The 7,509-nt window shown below is 33.0% G+C and overlaps 1 pseudogene; it reads left to right on the top strand.

Moving 5' to 3' along the window:
• The first annotated feature begins 2,124 nt into the window (after positions 1-2,124).
• LOC113928532 lies at positions 2,125-2,521 on the top strand (annotated as a pseudogene).
• The last annotated feature ends 4,988 nt before the right edge of the window (positions 2,522-7,509 follow it).

The following is a 7,509-nucleotide window of genomic DNA, read 5'->3' as shown; positions in this document are numbered from 1 at the left end:
CACCTCCATGAACATTTCTACAAAGAAAATCCCCATGTATGTCCCCTTAATTCCTCTTAGATATATACTCAGAAGTAGAATGACACTTACACTTCTTCTAAATAAGTCATGCTACATTGTTCTCCACTAACACCAGGAATGCAATAGAGTTTTTATACCTTCATGTCTCAGTTGCCTATCTATCTTTCTAATGTCTGCTAGTCTAGTGATTTAAAGTCATAGCTAAATGTTGCTTTAATGAGCATTTCTTATATTATGCATTATTTTGAGCATCTTATCACAGGCCTCTTAATTTTCTCAGTTTATTCATCTTTAAATTTTGTGTTAATCTATTTTTACCTTTTTCCTGGGGTGTATTTTTCTAGTTGATTTGCAAGAGTCACTTGCATATTTTAAATATTAAACCCCAGTTATTATTGGATTTTGCAAGTAGCTTTCTTCCAGTTAGTGACTGTTGTCCAAGGAGTCCCTAATTGAACAGAATATTTAATTTCAGGTAATGTTATCATTCATGGCTTTTAAGTTTAAGCAATCCTTCTGAGTTCTTGACATAGACTATGGAATTTTATGCAGCAGTTAGAGGCTACATTAGATGTACAAGTAACAACATGAACAATGTCAAAAAGGAGGACTCAGTTTTAAAATAAATAAAATGAAAAATATAATACTACTTCTATTAATTAAGAATATATTAATATAAAACAATATGCTTTTGGAGGAACATATTCAAATTTAAATACATAGATTAAAAATATTTAGTTTTCAAAGAGGGGAAAATGAAAGTGAGGTATGAGAGAAAAAAGAGAAAGAAGGAAAGAAAGGAAGCTTTGTATGGACCAATGAGAAAAATAAGTCATGGACTGAAAAATGCGGTTAAGTTCAATTAACTGCCACCTAAATCTCAAAACAAAGTTGATCCATATAAATGAAATCCAGAAGTCTGATCAAAAGCTACATCAGGGGGTGCCTGGGTGGCTCAGTCGGTTAGCTGCCCTCAGCTCAGGTCATGATCCCGGGGTCTTGGGATGGAGCCCACTGGGCTCCCCACTCAGTCGGGAGTCTGCTTCTCCCTCTGACCCCCGCCCAGTGCAATTTCTCTCACTCTCTCTCTCTCAAATAAATAAAATCTAAAAATTAATTAATTAATTAATTAATTAAAAGCTACATCACTACAGAGGACCAACTCTACCTTAGGATACTTACACATAAAAACAAGGATCCATAATTACTAGAATCAGAATTGAACATTTATTTTCAAAACAGATTAAGTTTTTATCACTACATGAACACAGATTTCCTATGAGCTTTTTAGAATTTTTTTCCTTTGCTTAGGATTTTGAAGAACTACATAATAATTGAACAAGTAGTTCTTAATCCTCTAAGTTTGAAGGACTGGTGAAATTCCAAAATTAAATATTTATAGGTCTGACCAAGTGTTGCAGACATTTTATTTGGCCAAATAAGTATATCTTATAAATTAATGCCAACCACCATCTATTATTACCATAATTTCTAAATAACAGGACTATGGAAATTCATAACAATAAGAGCATAATCTCAAAGTAAAGGATAATTCTTAAATCAAACACATTGTTTTATGCAAAATATACATTATCCTCATTTTTCTCACTGTAATATGAACTACTGAAAATGTATTGTGGTAGAATGACATTTAAGAAATACTGAACTAGAAATTATCAATAAAATCAAACACTCCAGGAATGCAGTTCTACATTATAGTCACAGAAAGAAGGAAGATGTAGTTTGTTTCTGTACTAAGGATTATGCAAAATACAAAGTGTATGCCAAAAATAAATATTATATGTATCACTAATAATTAAGCAAACTAATTGTTAACTTTAATATGTTAGAAAGCAATATAAAATAATTTTCAACTAATATCTTAACATTTGATCTTCAAAAAATTCTTCTGAAATGAAACTTGTCAATATTCTGGTATTCTGAATTTTTCTTTAAAAATACCAGCACAATCTCTAGAAAATGAGGCTCTGGGTGTGGGATCACGGTGCCAGGAATGTCCGGGGCCCAACCAGATGAGATGCACACTCTGCTGCACCAGGCTCGGCTGGTGTCTGCCCTGCCTGAGGTTTACTGCGTTCCGAAATGTCTGGGCAGTTGGACCAGACTGTCAAGTACTACACCCTGGAAAACATCCGGAAGCACAACCACAGCAAAAGCACTTGGCTGATCCTGTACCAGGTATATGATGTGACCACAATTTTGGAGGAGCATCCTGGTAGGGAAGAAGTCTTAAGAGAACAAACTGGATGCTACTGAAAACTTTGAGGATGCTGGGCACTTTACAGATGCTTGAGAAATGTCCAAAACATACGTCACTCATCCAGATGACAGATCAAAGATAACCAAGACTCAGAAACTCTCATTACTACTTATTTCTAATTCCAGGTGGTGGACCACCTGGGTGATCCCAGCCATCTCAGCACTGGTGGTAGCCTGAATGTATCACCTCTACACTAAACACATTCTCAGAAGCCAATGAAAGAAAAGACCGCTTTGGGACCTGGGAGAAAGAGGCCAATGTTAGCTGCTTCAGCTGACAGAAACCATCCCCTGAAAAATAATTTTATTTATTTTTTTTAAATTGCAGAATATTTTTTACTATTTAATTCTTTAAAAATTACTTTTGTTGTTCAAGTGAACTGCTGGGAAAATGCAGTTGTATCACTTACAAAAAAAGTCCATCAGATGGTACTTAGATGGCAATAAGAATTTATAGTCTTTAACCCATAGTTATTGACTCACTGGCACAGCCAAAGGCAAGGTTTACCAGCTGTCAGGCCTTTATGAAATGTGTTGATTAATTCCTGTTTAGTTTCCATGATTGTGTATAGTTAAAAAAATAACCCAGGTATATAACCTTAGTTTTTTAGGACACAAACAGGTGTATGACTATACACATATAACAGGTCAAACTTTGATGTTTATATTTATGTACCTTTACTAGATGAATGCCACACAAAGTAAATTAAGTTTATAAAATCATAAAGGGTAGAAACCAACTTAAAGATATTGCCATAAACAATTATTTCTTATATATAATGGAGAGAGTTAGAAGATTGATTTTACTAATTTTTTGGACTTCAATTTTTATTTAAATTCTAGTAGTTAATATGTACTGTAATACTGGTTTCAGGAGTAAAATTTAGTGATGCATTACTTTCGTATAGCACACAGTGCTCAACACAAATGCCCTCCTTAATACCCATCACCCATTTAGCCCATCCCCCAGCCCACCTCCCCTCTAGCAACCCTCAGTTTGTTCTCTATAGTTAAAGGTCTCATGGTTTGCTTCCCTCTCTATTTTTTTCCTTTCCCCTATGTTCATCTGTTTTTGTTTCTTAAATTCCACATATGAGTGAAATCATATGGTATTTGTCTTCCTCTGACTTACGAAAATAATTTTAATACACCTATTTCCCTTTTTTCCTATATTAAAACCAAACCAAAAAGAACTCTTCTGTTCTTTCTACTCCTGAACTCTTAGAATGTGCCTTTTTGTTCAACTTTTTTTTCGATGTTCTATCACTACATAATTTACTTATTGTAGGCATGATCTTTTAAAAATATATCTGGCTTTTAAAATGTATTTTTAAAAATCTCTAGAAAATGGAAAGATCATAAGGCTATTCATCTTTTAAAATCTGAGTAGTCAATGATAGCTTGACAATATTAAAATATGCTAACTGGCTTATTCTTAGACCAAATTGACCACTACTTTGTTCTTTAATCTATTGAAGATGATAAATCTCACTGAGAAATTAATCTACTTAACTTCCATTTTGTCCTAAATAAAGAGAGCTAGATATTTCCCCATTCAAATCAAAAAGGAAAAAAGTCATTTAAATGGTACTCATAGGTTTTCTGTTTTAAAAAAAAAGTAAAAAAATTGTTAAAGTACGTTACAAAAAATTAAAAACAACTTTTAAAATGTAAATATATTGCTGAAATCTTATTTCTTCCCAGCATAATTATTAAATAATCATTAAGGACAAACTTTATGACAATTTTTTAAAATAGATGGCATATAGATAAATAGATGATGACAGGGAGAGAGAAAGAAAGAAATAGATACAACACCTGAGGTATATGCATGAATAACTGAATTTTGTGCTGATATAAATATTGAATTTTGGCAATTTAAAAAAATAGGTTAATGCTTAAACTCACATTCAGAACTTATTTGAAAAAACTATTAAAGATTTGAGACACTGACAAACTTTCCATTTCAATTTTAAATGTTCAAAAATTCCATGTAAAAGTGAAGCTGTCAGAAAAATTATGCAATTCAGTGAGATTGTCAACACAGAATGGAATTTTACTTTGTATTTCAGAAGTCTTCTTAGGAAGTTAAATTTCATAGGTGACCTACATTCTGCAGTCACCCAGTCTGACTTGTCACAATATGGAATAAAAGTGTTATTCTCATATTTGAGCACTTTATAGTCAACATTTATAAGATGAAAGAAATAAACTGCCTAGTATATCTGGCTCGAAAGGAGTGTCAACTCAAAGAAAGCCTTTTATAAAAATCATGGTATTACATCACTTTGAGTTCCATTTTAACAGGAACTAGTTACTGGGGCACAAGGAATTCTGAATATACTCTGATCCATATCACAACATGTCTCACCTGCAATTGCTTCCCATTTAGCCTTTATTCATAAATATTTGCCTTCTGTCTACATTCAACATACATCCACAGTAACCAGAACGAGATTCGTGAAATGCAAACCAGATGTGTTTCCTCAGCTTAGAAGTTTTCAGTGATTTCCCATTACCCTTAGTTAAGATAAATCTAAAATTATCCACATGGCCTGTAAGACCATGTGATCTTGCCCCATCTCTTTCTCAAGCTTCATCCCAAGCTGCACACCTTCTCATTTCCACACTCCATCCATATTAGCCTTCCTTAACTCCTCATCCATGCTCCTTCTCACTCCAGTGTCTTGCACATCTGTTCCTCCTGCCTGTAGTGCTCTCCTATCTCCTCCTCTTTCATTTAGCTAACTCCTAGCCATGCTCATCTCAAGCTGCATTACCTCAGGATGATTTTCCCAATCCATGTAAGTCCCCTATTGTAAACTCCCAGATTTTTCTGCAATTCTCCCTCATGGTACCTACCATCCTTGCAATTTCTTTTCTGATTTCCACCTGCTCAACAAAATTATGAATGCAAAAGGGCAAAGATTATGTCTATCTTGTTCACTGTTGCTTATCCTAGTACCTTCCATGGAGTAGCCAGATGTTTGATGAATATCTGAAGAATCAATTTAAAAAATGGAAGGAATTGGTATTTCAAAGCATAGCTAAGAATTTATATAGTAAATGAAAGGGTAGGAGAAAGTAGTAGTTAGTTTTAATGGATTTTACTTTAAATGTAAACAAAAGGAAGAAATAACAAAGATAAAAGCAGAAATAAGTAAAATATAAAAAGATAGAGAAAATCAAGAACACCAAAGTTTTTTCTTTAATAAATTGATAATGTCCTAGTAAGACCAATTAAGTATATTACCAACATCAAAAAATGAAACAAGACATCATTACAGATAATACAGACTTTAAAAGGATAATAAGAAGATGCTATGAAAAATTTTATGCCAATGAATTTGACAAAAATGAAATGGGCACATCTGGAGAATGGATAAATAAATTTTGCTATGTTGACATTATGGATATATTACATGATATGTAGCAATATAAAGAGAATTTTCTATTGATACTTACAACATTATATTGAATGACAGAAGACTGTCACAAAAGCAACTGCATTGTATATTTCCATTTATATGAAGTCTATAAACAGGTAAAAAATAGTTAATGGAGATAAATAAAAGAATTATGGTTGTCATCAGGACTGGTATTGACTGGAAAAGGAAATGGGGAAACTTTCTAGGACAGTCTTTCTCAACTGAGTGCTGTGAAAGAATTAAGTCTTACAGAAATGATCTGAGTGACTATTGTTCTAATTCTCCTAATATTAGGAGATGCACAATACCAACCTAGATGCATAAGAAGTAAGTTAATTCATTAGAAATGGTATATGCCATCAGCTTTAGGGTTAAATTCTCTCCTACAGTCCCAGTTGAGAACTATCTAAGGCCCTACTGTCCCATACTGTAACCACTAGTACATATGGTAATACGAATTAAATTTAAAATACTTAAAATTAAATTAAATTAAAAATTCAGTTCCTGAGTCAGACTAGCCACATCTCAAATGCTCAAAAATCACATGTGAGTAGTGGCTACTACATTGGCAACACAGATATAGGACATTATCACCATCCACAGAAAGTTCTATTGGACAGTGCTGGTCTATGGTTGGGTGATGGTTATTTGGGTTCTTACAATTGTCAAAGTTTATTGAACTATAAAGTTAATATCCATGCATTTAACTATATGCCGACTTTAACTCCAATTAAAAAAATTTTAAAACTAGTAAATATAGTTTTAAATCATATAAGAATAAGGTTTAAAGTTCAATGATAGTAATGTGTTATGCCTCATGAAACATGGAAAACAAAAATCCATTTTCTTATTTTCTTTTATCAGTTTTCATAATATAGCAAATCAAATGAACTATAGCATTTCATATGATTACCAATTTTGAGTAATCACTTTCCATGAAAAGGGCAATTTGGAAATGTGTATCTGAGCTTGAGTTCATTGTGTAATATAATTAATATCCCCAGGGCTGGTCAGATTTGTACTACATTCATTTCACCCAATTTGTCTGTAAAGGATCACAGGACCAGGGTATATTGCTGCAATACATGGACTAAGTACTTAATATTCAAGATAGGATTTAACACAGCACAGTTGCTGAAAAGCATCACTATCACTACATATAATAAAACACCTTCTATTAAGTTAAATATATCAGCATTTTTCATAAAGTCAAGCAACCAGACTTCATATTATAAAACCGCAAGACACTACTAATTGGACTCTAAAATGAACTTGCTAAACAAGTATTTCAATGGATTAAAATTAAAGAGAATATACAGATTTCAAGGGCATTGGTTTAGACCAAAATGTCTTAGAAGCAAAAATCAAAGTCACCAAAGGTTGTTCTCAGTCAGTAAGTATCCAACTTAAAGTAAAATGTGATATTTATTCCAAATAAACAAAGAAGCAAAAAAAGAAAATGAAAAAAAAGTGGCTCTGTCTCCTGGATTAGCCTATAGTAAATTTCCTATCAAGACCACATTCACCTTAAAAAAATCCCAGTCAAACAAAATGTAATAGTTGAATTACTGTCCATGGTCTAAGCATATACAGACATACAGTTTAGTGCCCATATGTCTAAGTCTGCCTTAAGACTCAGGAGGTCCCCTTAATACTGTAAAGATTAGTTCTAATTTACATAGCTCCGACACAGTGAGCTCAAGTTGGCTCATACTGTGTCACAAGAGCCTACTACCACATCTCTTCCCATCTCATCTATCAAGAAATTCAGTAGATGCTA

This window comes from Zalophus californianus, chromosome 5 (assembly GCF_009762305.2).
Source record: "Zalophus californianus isolate mZalCal1 chromosome 5, mZalCal1.pri.v2, whole genome shotgun sequence".
Lineage (NCBI taxonomy): Eukaryota > Metazoa > Chordata > Mammalia > Carnivora > Otariidae > Zalophus > Zalophus californianus.
This window is presented reverse-complemented; position numbering and strand designations above follow the sequence as displayed.